The 14,008-nt window shown below is 37.8% G+C and overlaps 1 protein-coding gene across 3 annotated transcripts in view; it reads right to left on the bottom strand.

Moving 5' to 3' along the window:
• LOC146705458 (uncharacterized) overlaps positions 1–14,008 on the bottom strand; it is a 52,422-nt gene that overhangs the window by 21,379 nt on the left and 17,035 nt on the right. For all 3 annotated transcript variants that reach the window (XM_085463120.1, XM_085463121.1, XM_085463122.1), the window contains exons 2-3: positions 12,016–12,123; positions 9,158–9,288 (exon numbers count right to left, since the gene is read on the bottom strand). The gene's annotated coding sequence lies outside the window, so the exon portion shown is untranslated. The remainder of the gene's footprint in view (positions 1–9,157; positions 9,289–12,015; positions 12,124–14,008) is intronic.

The raw sequence follows: 14,008 nt of genomic DNA, 5'->3' as shown, positions 1-14,008 counted from the left end.
ATTAACATGGACTGTAGGTGCTGTTGTCTCTTGCACAGCTACATTATGATATTAACTACTGTTATCTGTTATGAGCTGGTACAGTCACAGCAGCAGAATTTGATTAGAGAAAGCAAAAAGATAGTGGTACTAGTGCCTATGGCTACTTACTTAGCCCCGAGGACAAACAGGGGGAATAATAAAGGCCCTGTATAGCTACATAATAAGATGCACTGCCTCTTCAAGGTACTGTACATGCACTGTCATTAAGCATGCGTCCACTGGGAGGCACTAAACCTCTGCACGACTGTCAGAAGAGCAGGTGATGACAGGCCAAGAAGTGTTTTGTTTGCGAGGACGAAGAGGAGGCTCATCTGAGAAGCCTTTGATGAACTAACTGAAGAATCGACATGTAGAGAAAGACAAATTAACAGGAACGATACAAAAAACCAAAACAAAAAACACAAAGGCACTCTGGGAAATATATTAACATTGTGTTAATGAGGTTTTCAAGAGGGCCCACTGACTCGGCTGTGTGTCATGAGAGCTGTTGTGAGACGGACAGAAAGCGGAGGTAAAGCTCAAAGAGGACTATAATCTTTGATTTACATTCACTTCGAGTGGCTGGAAGAAAGAGAAAGGATGTTGTTTGGAAGTTGTGCAAATGTCTCAGTTTAAGAAAGAAAAACCTGAACTGCACCCCAAAATGTGAGGAGAGCTCTGTTATACCAATGTTTGAATATTTCTGTCCTGGTGGAAAATGACGAGGCCTCCACAGTCACAAAGCTCAACCCAGCTGAACAATTTTTTGGAGATTTTGGAGCAACGTGTTAAGACAGAGCTCTCCTCCACCATCATCAGACCATCATGTGATCATCATGTTTCAAAGACATTTATGCTGGATTATGTCATCTACTTTAAAGCAGGAAACTTTATGAAGAAACTGCATGCTCTAAAATACATATGAATTTAATGTTTTTCAAAAATTCACAACATATATATAGCAAAGTCTTAACAGATCAGAACCAAGGTCTTCAAGTGCTCCAACAACCATGAAGTATGTACATTAAGCAACGTGCTATCAGGTTACACAGTCATATGTCAAGTTTTGTTTTCCTGTGGTTTTTAAACTTGTTCTCTTTTACCCATATAACACAGCTGAGGCAATATAAATAAAGATTCCAGATGCAATCCTCGGCTTTGGTGGACAAACCTTTAGTCGAGTATTCTGAATTTTGTTTGACTTTTCTAAAGGTGCCTGGACATCGGAGAGATGAAGACAGATTGCATGTGCTAGTATTTGTTTTTGTGGGGTTTTTGTGGGAACTGAGTGAATTTCACATGAGCCTCATGTTTCTCCCATTTTCTCTGTGTAACTTTTTTAAAAGTTAAGAACCAACAACAGTTTAGTGTCATTTCGGCTGAAATCAGGGACAGCGCTCTGCCCTGCTGGACTGTGGATGAAGTTCCAATAATTTTTTTCCAACTTCTTCAGAAATCTACATTTTTCAGTTCATTGTTTAGAAGAAATTAACATCGTGAGGGAAAAATAAATTCTGAAGTTCATGCAAATTAACTCATCAGTCACCTGTCAATCAAACCTGATCTTAACCAATCAAAAGACTTCATTAAAACACTGCGATGAGGAACATCACCCATCCCGGTGAAAAGACATTAATTACCAATGAGCCTGTCTGTGTGTGTGTGTGTGTGTGTGTGTGTGTGTGTGTGTGTGTGTGTGTGTGTGTGTGTGTGTGTGTGTGTGTGTGTGTGTGAGAATGCACATTCACGTGAACATGTAAACAGACGCACATCGCACCACATGGCAACAATGTGTCAAATCCTGCTTTGTGTGAAACACACGCGCACACACACACACACACACACACACACACGCACGCACGCACGCACACACACACACGCACACACACACACACACACACACACACACACACAGCCAGCTGTCAGTGTGCTCTGATTAGGGGCTTATGTACAGAAAAGCGTGAATAGGGTTCCATAATTATGTGAATGTATGTGACAAACACATTTTACTCCATAATTGCAGGTGAAAAACGTGTGGGTGTCATTTTATTTGTTTTTATTTTTTATATTAATGTATCTCACTGCTTGCAGCTTGTCACATATATAATTTTCCTTGTGTCTGGTTTACACAGAATCTATACACTGTGGCGTATAGAATTTATTCTCATGTATAAAATCTGTTCCAGAACACATTTCCATCATGGACAAAGGTGACGCTATACAGCTTTATGTAAATGATCATGCATGTTAATGCCAGGCTCCACTTTTACTCCAATCTCTGCTGAAATCATACATTTAGAGCCGAAGCTAAAGCTGTTTGCAGGTGCATTCACAAGTTACAGATTCAACACTCTGACTATGTCACTGGATCGCCAGATAATTACCCACAGCAACAGTTCTCTTAACAGATTTGAAGAGCAGCTAAGACCGTCATTATCACCACTAAAGTAAATATCTTATGGAGGCTTTGCTGGACTGATATATTACAAAGAAAGGGATTCACAACACTGGGTTCTGTGCTGTTATAAGAAGAAATGTGTCACAAATATTACACACACACAAAGAAAGAGGAGTTGAGGGTGAAATAAAAGAAAAGGGTGAGAGGAGTGCAATAATGAGCTAAAAAAGGCTTTGACAGGATAATAAGAAGGAGAAGGGCATGACAGAAACAGATTCCGACAAAGAAAGGAGAGGAGAGAAGAAATCTTGTTGAGTCTTGTTTAATCAAACATCCTTGATATGCTGAAAGACGGGAAGAAAGCCATGAAAGAAAAAAAAGTGAAAGGCAAGAAAGAAAGAGAAATCAAGAACGGTTAAAGAAAAAAAAAGAGAAATAAAAGAGATGGAATACAAAAAGAAAGGCCTGATTTTGCGTATGTAAGAGAGAAACTAATAAATACAAATTTTAAAAGGATCAGACCTGGATATTTAAGAAGAAACCCGGGGGGAAAAAGGTCCACTTTTAAGTTTCAAAAAAGGGCAGGTGGACTTTGCACTGTACTTGTGCAACTTCCTATTATCATACCTCAGTCTCACAGCCAAATATAAAAGATTCACAAAAATTTAAGCTCATGCACAAAAGCTGTAGTGCTTTCAGGCTGAAAGCGTGACAAAGAGAAGAGAAGGTGGCTGTCATTCATTTTTACATTTTAGTGGAAACAAAGTTTCATTTTCATGTTTTATTAGATTTAGGAATCATGACTGGTTAAATTTAGCAAAACATAGCTGCTGGTATGAAGCCTGAATGCTGGTAGAGCAGTTTAAAAAAAAAACCCACACAGTTCATCTATGAAACATACTTCTTTTTGAAATACATCTGTCCAACGTCATGTGAACTTTCAAAAAAGGTAAAACCTTTGTACATGTGCAGAAACAGATCATAGATTTTTTTATATATATAATTTCATTACTAGTCAAAGTTGCATCTTCTGGGTATTAAAAAAAACTAAGTCAACTCATGAATGCTGCGGTTCTTTCAATGGCTCCAAAAGCTGTCCAGCGCCCACAGACCTCCATGTTAAAACATTCAACTCTAAACTTTGTATGTTTTTGAAGTGGAAATATTTGACAAATAACATAATAAACACTGTGGTACAGCACATTTAAGACATTTTTGCTTCAGTTTCAGTGAGGGGGAAATCCAGTATTTTCTTGTTTTGTAAGAGCTAGCATTAGCTATCATCATACTGTCGATGCAAATATCCATGAGATTAGGCTTGTTAACAAGGAAGTGAAATTCCTGAAGACAGTGAACTATTAATCCCCATGTTCAAACTAAAAACCAGTAACCAGGAAAGGAAAGGAAATTTGATTTAATAGGATAAATCAGAGAAGCATCAGAGCTTGCCTTCTTGGTCAATTTTATGGGCAACACCAGAAGATTTTGGAAGCTATGAAGTAGAAACTGAATGAACAGAAGAAGAACATGAAGACGAGAAGAGGAGTTGACAGAGTTCAGCTGGGTAGTTTCCAAACTGCCAGTCTGCCTGTTGGTCTTGGCAAAAAGCTGATTTCTCCTTGCGTAACCAGACTGAAGACTAAGTTTCAGTCTGTCTATGGGAAAATACAGCTCAAAGCATCACAATCACACTTTATTTTTTCCTCCAAGTCTGTGAGTTTTTGTACAGATTTTATGAGAGTTTTTGTTCCATAATGCACTGCTGCACATCTTTAAAATAAAAAGTCCATCTTGTTATTTTTAAATGAGACCGATCAGGAGCTGAGGTTTGTTTTGAGATACTTAAAAAACACACTCAAACAGCTCCAGCGCTCTCTTCTCATAAATGCGACATCCCATATTCTTTGTTCAAGTTTCAAGATGTGAGATTTCTGATTGGTGCAAAGATAATTTACACTTAAAACATTTATATCATTTGTGCATTTACATACAATGTGTTAATTAGTTAACAATTTTCCCACTATTAAGTCAGAATTAAGTTGTCTAATAACAGAAAAAAGGCTTTCCTCCACAGATACATTTAGCACCAACACAGCAATACTGATGATAGCTACAATATTTCAAATTGTGATGTTGTGTTTATAATGCAGATATAATAAAACTTGAAATACTTGTGTAATTGTTATTTTTGTAAGCGGTTTGTAAGTTAAAGTGACAGTAAATTTATCCATTGTACAAATTAATTATAGGGAAAAAAGATGTTCTCAGTTTGTTTTTTGTTTCTTTGTTTTGTATTGTTTTTCTATTGTTTTTTAACACTGAATAAACATAAATAAATAAAAACAGCACGTCTGGACTATTGGTCTCAAAATAATTTTTTAAATTTTTTTTTTAAATTTTTTTTATCTTTTTTTTTTATTTCAAGCATCAGTCGGGGTCTAGGAAACTGTTCAATAAAAAAAGAAAACTTGGACAGAAGTTGGCCTTTTCTCTCCAGTCCAACAATCCAAAGAATATTGGAACTTTTTATCCTTGTTATCCTTGTTTTAGAAAAACTGAACGTATAGAGAATTCTTCATGCTGACAAATTTCTAAAAAAAATAATTCTAAATACATTTATATTTTCTTTGCATTTTCTTTGCAAGTTAGCTGCCTTATAGGACAGTCACACTGCGTATAGTACTGTTCATTATTTCAGGTTAGGAACAGCGTGTGTGAAGGACAACTGAAACCAGGGTTAGTGATCAGTTAGGATTAAGGTTTTACTCTCAAAACAGCAGCTCAGTTGTCTTGTCAGAGGACAGAGAAACTTATGTTGGAGGAGTTTATTTAACAAAGAAGCTAAGCTAAAAAAGTTCAAAGTTTTGCTGTGTGCTTGTTATGAAAACTGTTTGTTAAGCACTACTCAGGTAGAATGTTGAGTCTTAGATTCACCTTGCTCAAAACCAAACCCAGCATTGGCTCCAACATTATTAGGTAAGCCTCCTTTAGAGCCAAAGAAAACCCCAATAAATTTAATGTAGGAGGACGTCTTCTTCCAGTAAGCTAAGTGGATACAATAAGTTGGTACCACTGGGCAGGGCAACATGATGAAAACATGTAACTGTTTCACTGGGAAATTATTCATCTCTGCTCATAAAGCTTTTGATCCAAGCTGTGACAAGAGACGATCAGCGTTGGCACTGAGGACCAACAGGGTTGAGAAATTAGGAGGTTTCCGGGAATATGCTCACAATAATGTGTGTGTGTGTGTCTGTGTGGGTGGGTGTGTGTATGCTGCCACACCTTCAATCCTAAGATGTGTTTCAGCTCGTCTTGTCTGCCAAAAGACGGGTTGATGGCAGGAGTACAGAGAGGAAGACAGAACAGGGCGGTGACCAAGACCTGTTACCATCTGATTTACTGTGATTTGCTAACAGTTCACAAGCTCACTTAAATGACATTTTCTTAATGTAGTGCCAATTCACAGCAGCAATTATCTCCTACCTTACAACGTACAGAGAAACCCAATGACATGGAGCAACTTATTTTACTTTTTCATGCATAACGTAACATAAAACAAATAACATCAGCATTGTGGTCTTTTTTTCATATATATATATAAATATAATTCAGCTGTTTTACCTGCTAACTTCAGCACAGTCAGAATAAAGCTCATACAATGAATTTCCTTTTTGGTTTACTGGTGTAAACATTTTTGACTTCACCCTATTTAATCTGATAAAATTCTTATTCTTAAAGTCTCTGTTTTACAGATCCTGCCTTACAGATCTTCAGGTTTGGACAGATCCAGCTATTCAACTATTTTGTTCACAGTGAAGTGAGCTATCAGGAGAAAACTCCATATAGCAAGGGGTTGAGGATCCAGCATGCACATATCTTACTGCTAGAGCTGGGCGATATGAGATTTTTTCATATCACGATATGTTTTTTTCATTTCAGGCGATAACGATATCTATCACGATATAAGCCAAATAACTATATTTGTAAGATTTAAATGTGCCGTTGCTCACAAGTAAAATGTGAAATAATCAGCAGCTTGTTTTTATTTAAATATTTATTTCCCATAATAAGTTCAACAGGGTAGATGTACTTAAGGAACATGAGACTTTTTCAGATAAATAAAGGCAAATATTGCAAACTACACAAAAGGCAGCCGCTAAAGCGTTTAAGTTTCAAAACAGAACAAACGAAACAGACTAAATTGTCAATTCCACTTAGAAACAAAATATTAATTCTAAAAATAAATCTTAGTTTGTTTTACAGAAGAACAGACAAAACTGACTAACTTTTGTCAATATCAAATAAACTGAGAACTAAAAGGAAATTCTCAATCTCTCCTTGTTGTATAGCTGAGCTTTTCAAACAGTTTTAACAGTTACTTTAGTCTGACAAAAGCCGAATGACGAATTAGCGCTTCCAGTCAGAGACTGAGGCTACGTCCACACGTACACGGGTATTTTTGAAAACGGAGATTTTCCGTTTTCGTTTTAAAAAATAATCCCGTCCACACATAAAGGCAGAAATGAAGGAAAACGCTGCTATGAACATGCCAAAGCAGCAGGTGGCGCTAGATTCCTAACCGTGCAGAAATGTTGGCCAATCAGAAGTCTAGAAGCCTCGGTGGGAAAAAGTAAACAAAGCTGGGGCATAGAAGCAGAACCGAGTCGTATGTGTGGAGGGACAGTAACTGTGTGTATATGTAAGCATTTAAACACTGCAGAGAGTAGAATTAACAGTAACAGTATTGTAGAAATTCATTTCACCGAAACAATAACGTGGCGCACAGTGTGACGCATGCACCAGTTTATTGTATTTCCAGACTTGCTTTCGGCACAATTTACAGTGCACGCTACTCTGTTTTTTGTCAGACTTGAAATAGCCGAAATACCTTCACACTACGGAACTTCTATGGCTCTTCCGTTCGACAATCTCTCCGGCGTTGGAACCATCATCTGTTTTCTCTTCGGTCACGCTCGGTTGATTTTTCTAGTCGGCACACTCATTTCCTCCATTATGCGCTGGCCCCATTACCCGCTGGCTGCTTCCCAAACAAACCCACGTGCGGCTTGGCACTTGTGCTGTACGTAACAAGTCACGCGACGTGACGCTGCGGCTGTGATTGGTTCGGCTCTGCGCTACTTAATTTAGATTGGCTGACCTTTTTTTTTTTTTTTTTTTTTTTTTTTTTAAAGAGGACAAGAGCGGCGAGGTCTATCGCGATAGCTTAATTTCTCTATCGAGTAAAAGTTATATCGCGATACATATCGTTATCGTTCTATCGCCCAGCTCTACTTACTGCAATCAGCATACATCCATACTTCTGTTGATCTGGCCAACTGTTACATAACGTGGATGTGCTTGTTATTTGTCTGCCTGAGATGTAGAGGGACGGGTTGCAGATGCTGCTCCAAACAGTTTTTCTAAGTCTATTCATGCTTCACTGAAGATGACAATCACACTCATGTGGTGAAGTACCACATAGCAGTAGATTTCAATCAAAGAAATTGGTGGGAACCTAAACTCTAAGATTACTGATACTAGTCAACATGTAAAGAATAAATTGTGAATTTGATCTATTCTGTCATATAATTTCCTGCACCAATCCTTCAGTAAACACTGACTTTAATGTTAGCAGATTCATTTTTTTAGAATATTAGGTTTGAAAGTGGGTGTTTTCAGTTTGTTTAAGCATGTCACTCTAAAGGGTTTAACGTGCAAAAGGACTTTTTTTGTTTTCACTAAGCAAACAAAACAAAACAATGAAAAAAAACTCATCATCTCCAGATGTCCTTACTGCAGAAATGAACCAGAGAGAAAATCTGTCAACAACTAACCTGTCATAGCGTGATACAGTTTCAACAGAAATAAAAAAACAAGCTACTCTCGAGAAAACTGGCCTGTCAAGATGACTGTTGAAATCTTTATCATGCATTAATATGTAGGAGGGTAATCAGGATAAGCCAGTGTTCAGGCCAGCAGTCAGTCTACAGCCCCGTGTGTAGGGGTGTAGAGCCTTACTTCTTAAATAGGTTGCTAATGTTTTATCTTTATGATAACGTAAAGATACAGGCTTTGACAGGTTAGTTTCTTCTTTTAAGACGTTAGAAGAAGCATCATTTGTAGAAGTAAACTACCATGATATAAATACCTCCAGTGCCAAGATGATGAGAACCAGTGTTTCATTTCAGAAAATGAGAAAAGTTCTGACAAGAATGTAATCACTCTACGTACTGTCATATAAACCTACACAGTGTTATTGCATGAACATTAACTAATGCTTCCTGTAGGAGATTAGAGGTGCAGGGAGACCGGTGATACTTTGGACAGCCAAAGTCACCAGTGTGGAAGAAGAAGAAATTCTCACTACCATCAGGACAATAAACTAGAAGTACTTTGATCATATGATGCAACAAATACCATCTATTGAAAATATTTCCGGAGTGATTTAAGACATAACCCAGATTGCAGAAGAAAATCCTGATTCAAGAACTTAAGCCAGTGTCTTGGACTGAACATACTAACATTGTTCAGAAAGGTTATGAACAAAAAACAGATAATGGTGTTGCTCAGCAGTGTTCTTGAAGTTACAAGGTGCTTGAAGATACAAGAAAACTCAAACTTCATCAACTATCCATTCTTCTCAAGTCCAAGAAACAAGAAACTAAAAATATGCTCTTTGAAAGGAAACACTTTCACAACTCCTAATACCAAACCACAAAAACTATTTTGACTCACTGTGTTCGTATGTTGCTGAGCTCTTGCTCTGTCCGTCTCTGCAGCTGCTGGAGGTGAAAGGTCAATTCTTGGCTCAGAACAGCAAATCCCAGCAGTCCCTCTTTTCCTGTTGTGGCCTCACACACCAAACCCTGAGATGGAACAGTCATTAGAGCTTTCAGGTGCCACTCACTAGTGCTAGTAAATTTTTCTCGATGGCCACCAGCAATATCACAAAAAAAAAAAAAAGACAGGAAAACCTCCAGTTTCTGCTCAATCTAGGAATAATATTTGCAAAATTTCCTCAGAATCTATTTGTATGATGTAAACTCTGGGAACAAAAGATAATATGCAACAATTTCATACTAGTCAACACAACTTTAATGCGAACAGAGGAAAACATGTCAAAAACATGGTGTGTTGTGAAACCCACCATGTTAATCAGATTGATAAAGATTATGTAGTAGTGATAAATAACTTTTCATCTGGGACAATCAGGAAGTTGTAATATTGAACAAAATGTCTCAACCTTTACTGAACAATATATTTCATGGTGATATTCAAATCAAACTATATACACAATGAAATCAAAGAATGCTGATATAATTGACAGTCTCAAAGCCAGCCTCGGGCAGCATAAATAAGTGTACTCCATTGTTAGTCCCAAACTTGGATGGTTGTATGAGGAAGAGGATCTAGCAAAAAAAAAAAAATTCCTGCCAAATTAAACTTGCAAATCCAACCATTATGCCCCCCCCCCCCCCCCCCCTTCCCCTTGGGAAATGAGGGAGCAGCCAAAAGTACTTTTACTTTGGTTTGTAGCCAAACAGCTTTAAAAAGCTAATAACCCCATTACCCTTTAGCTATAATTTTACCCTAACGCTAACATGCTAACAAGGCTGCTAAACTACAGCTCAGTTTCCCAGCCACTAATTAAGCCTACTCCGAGATTAACATTTTCTTTTAGTCTAAGACTAGGCTTAATTCAACTCTGGGAACCAAGCAGTATAACCTGCTGATACCTTACAATGAGCATTTCATTCAAGGCACCATAGTGGTGATGCCCAGAGCTACTACAGTAGACAACAGAGTCTTAGTTTTGTTAGATTACAGTGAAAACCTGTTTACCATTTAATTAGGCGGAAGTCCACTAGGACATAATCTTTCCACCAGTTGATGCTGGCACCACACAATGGACAGATCATACAGACAGAAAAAGCAGTCAAGGTAATGAAGTTGGTACTGACATATCCTGGTCCATTTGTGACTATTTTTATTCAGTTATTGTCTCGGATCCACACACCCAGCGTATGAACTGTTTTATTTAGTATAAGGTGAGGTAAGAAAAATTCTTAACAACTGAATCTCAGAGAAACTGCTGACAATTAAAAAAGACAAAGCACAGATAAGCCACCTTATAAGTCATCCTATATATTTAGTCTGCAGAGTACTACGCAACAGCTCTCAGAAGTCTCACTTTGTCAAACAGAAGAAGGATGAATCACCAGGCATGAGAAATACAGACAGACGAGAGGAGGTGAAAAGAAATGGACTGAGACCCTATGAGTACATAACAAGTTGGAATATAAAGTTCTGGTTGTGAGTCTGAACTTGTCAAGGTGACAGAGTCCTTCAGTGAGCGGCTGTAGGCTGAAAGACAACAGACCGACTGAGTCATCCTGGCAGAACATGACGATCACCCTCATCCTCCCCTTCGTCTGTGTGTCTATGTGTCCATGTGACTCAGTCTGAGAGACAAACTGGCACTATGTTCACTCAGCAGCCAAATCTGATTTGTTTTTCCCAGATATGATCTTTAGTCCTCACTGTCCACAGTGAAAGTGACTAAATTTCTGAATCAGAGTTCTTCAGCTGAACAGAAAATTAAACTAACTTGTGTTACTTTTTGACTATGAATATCATATATGTGGTAATCTCTAACAGTGCTCTCTACCATGTCATGTCATTGGGTAATACACTTCATCAATCAGTTTTATGTAAGAGCACAGGGTGGAGGTGATAAAAAGTTAAGATCTTCGAAATTCCCGGTAGGACTGGCTGGTAGCACATCTGCATTTATGAAACTATGATCATAAAAAACTTCAGAGTGTGACATTAAAACCAACTGACTAGCTTTTCAAAAGCGGGTTTATCTCGATTGTTCTTTTTTTATTATTTTACTTTCTGCAATTAAGGCCTCAGAGTAGGGGAATAAATCGGATTTGAGCTGCCTGTCTGAACATGGCCTCAGGAGACATCCACAAAGAGGGAAAGGAAGGGAGGAGGAGAGGCAGACAGAGAGAAGCGGGCCCAGATTCCCACAGAGAAATGAAGGGAAGAATCAAGCCAATGGCATAAAGAGAGTGGAAATAAGAAAAACAAACCCCCATACAGACTGTTGGGAGGAATGCAGTTAAGGCAGTGTTGTGCAATTAGCCCCATACCCTCTAGCAAAGACTCATGTTTAACAGACATTACGTTAAAATCGAAACTGCCAACTCCAGCCAACATCAAGCATAAAATACTTGATGCCTCAATAATACAGGCGATAACGATCTAACAGGGCTTTTTTCAGTGGTGGTTTTATGTTTCAGATCCTACGGCTGCTGTTCTACTGACCTTCAGACAAATTTATAATGACTTCACTCATGAAAGATGAGTTGTGCATTTCATCATATCTTATACTTGCATTGTAATTTTTGTTATATTATAACGTTAACCCTTGTTTTACCCTTGTATAATTCATATATTATTGTTTTATTGCTTATATTTTATAACAGAAACCTTTTCATTTTTATATTTATATTCTTCTATACAAGTTTTACTTTACATTACTTTACATTAATTGGAGGCAGGTTTTCTCTTGTTTTGCCATTTACCTGATCAACAATGGATGATTCTAGGATGTGAACAACTTCTTCTATTAGCTGCCGGAGTTTCTCCAACGAAGCAGGAAACTCCTCTTTGTTCCGCTGGAAGTTTGGAGACTGTAGAGAGAAGCAGAGCATTTAATCATCTTTCATCTCAGCAAATGTCACACAGTAAATCTGCTGTATCCTTAACAAACTACGGCTTTTGCAGCAACCAAATACCACTTTGAGTCTGAATGCTAATAGCTGCTATTACAGAGAAAGACATTCTGCAACTAAAGTGGGCATTTAGAGTAGAAATTGAGATTAACTGAAGGACAAACGGTTCTGCCTGGAAGACAAAATGACATTGTGAACTGAAATTAGAACAACACCCAATTAGCAAGGCACGCTCCTGTGATTTTTTTTAACCACATGAGCTCATTTTCATTTGTGTGGAATGAAGAGGAGCAATGGGAGAGAGGAAGGCTGAAATTTATCAAATCCTACCCTCCGCAGTGAACGCTGAACCTCTAAATTCAATTTTGACTTCAAAGTTATGCACTTTTGAAGCAAAGACCGGATATACCAGCACGCAACTGTTTTCCATCTGTAACACAGAGCATGTAAGCAGATGATCAAATAAAATCAGACAGAATAAAAAGATCAAAGCGCTAAAAAATAAATACCCCATTGTGCTGCTTTAGATAATTTGACTCAACATAACTGAAAACAAAAGATGAAGATAAAATTATCAACTCCATATAAAAGATGAACACCAGACATTTCAGAAGTGCATTCTTTCTAATGGCCACCAGGGGATGAATCCTCTGGTTGCAAATAGAAATCTGATTATACTGGAGTCTATGAGAAAAGGGCCCACTTCTCACTTTATTAATGGTCGCAGTAAATGCTTTCTTGATGAGATTATGGCTTCAAATGCTCGTTTCAAGTGTTCTTTATTGTGACATAATGCTCATTTTGTTAAATATGTTCCTATTTAGAGCAAAAAAGACACAACCAGGCAAGTAATTTAAGGTTACAACTTTTCATTATATAGCTAAAATTTTATTTGGTCTTGTCAACAGTCTCAGATCTAGATAGTAATAAGGTGGCTTAAATAGAAAGTCTAATAGTTCCAGTTCTAAATACTGCATAAAATAAAAATTAGCCCTTGCCTCAACTGAGCTGTTGCGCTGACTAGCAGACCTCCAAATAAGTACACATGATAAAGCAAATTGTCAGATGACATGCTCTGTAGAGCTCCTGTCCTGTCCTGGAGGAGAGGTCACATCTCTGTGTGTCAGAATGTCAGCTACACGACTCTCTTTTTGTCTTCACCTTGATGGATTACCCTACAAACCTACAGAAAAATGATTGGCAGTATATCAGCAACACAAACTTGAAAATTCCCCAGTGGAAAAGCTGAGCTGGTACAAAAACATTTAAAGTGAAACAAATAAGCTATTTGTAATAGCAAAAGTGCAGAACCTCTTAAAATTGTCTAAGTTGGTTTCAGTCTTTAAATGTCAAAGTGCTCTGTAACATAAACTCAGAAATATTCAATGTTGTTCTGAAGGAGAGACATATAATGGAGGTGTTGGTAACAACACAACTTTGCCTGTTGAGTAGACTCTCACCCACCCACCAGCTTCAAAACCCACCACAGAGAGCCATTGTCAGACTGAGCTGAAGCAGCGAACCTCAGTGACTCATATGTACATTTTTAACTTAAATGAGAAAATCAATCTTCATACATATATAAAAACTACAGATGGACAGCGGCAATTAATTCCGTTCCTCGCCATACGAGTGGATGCATTCATAACATGAGTGGGCTGGTTGTTCATGACACCAAGTCTGTGTTGTCTGATTAAAAGCAATCAAAACAAGTCCATTGTATTTTAATCCCTCCGAGAAAGATTATATGCGCTGACAGGAGCTTGGGAGAGCAGAGAGACATTTTTAGTTGTTAAAAGACGACAGAAATAGGAAAACCATTCTTGGTTTACAGTATTTAAAT

The sequence above is a fragment of the Copadichromis virginalis genome, linkage group LG7 (genome assembly GCF_057382275.1).
Source record: "Copadichromis virginalis isolate Kocher_CV1m ecotype Utaka linkage group LG7, C_Virginalis_male_GT1.1, whole genome shotgun sequence".
Classification (NCBI taxonomy): Eukaryota; Metazoa; Chordata; class Actinopteri; order Cichliformes; family Cichlidae; genus Copadichromis; species Copadichromis virginalis.
The sequence above is the reverse complement of the archived record's forward strand: the minus strand, read 5'-3'. Positions and strand labels throughout refer to the sequence as shown.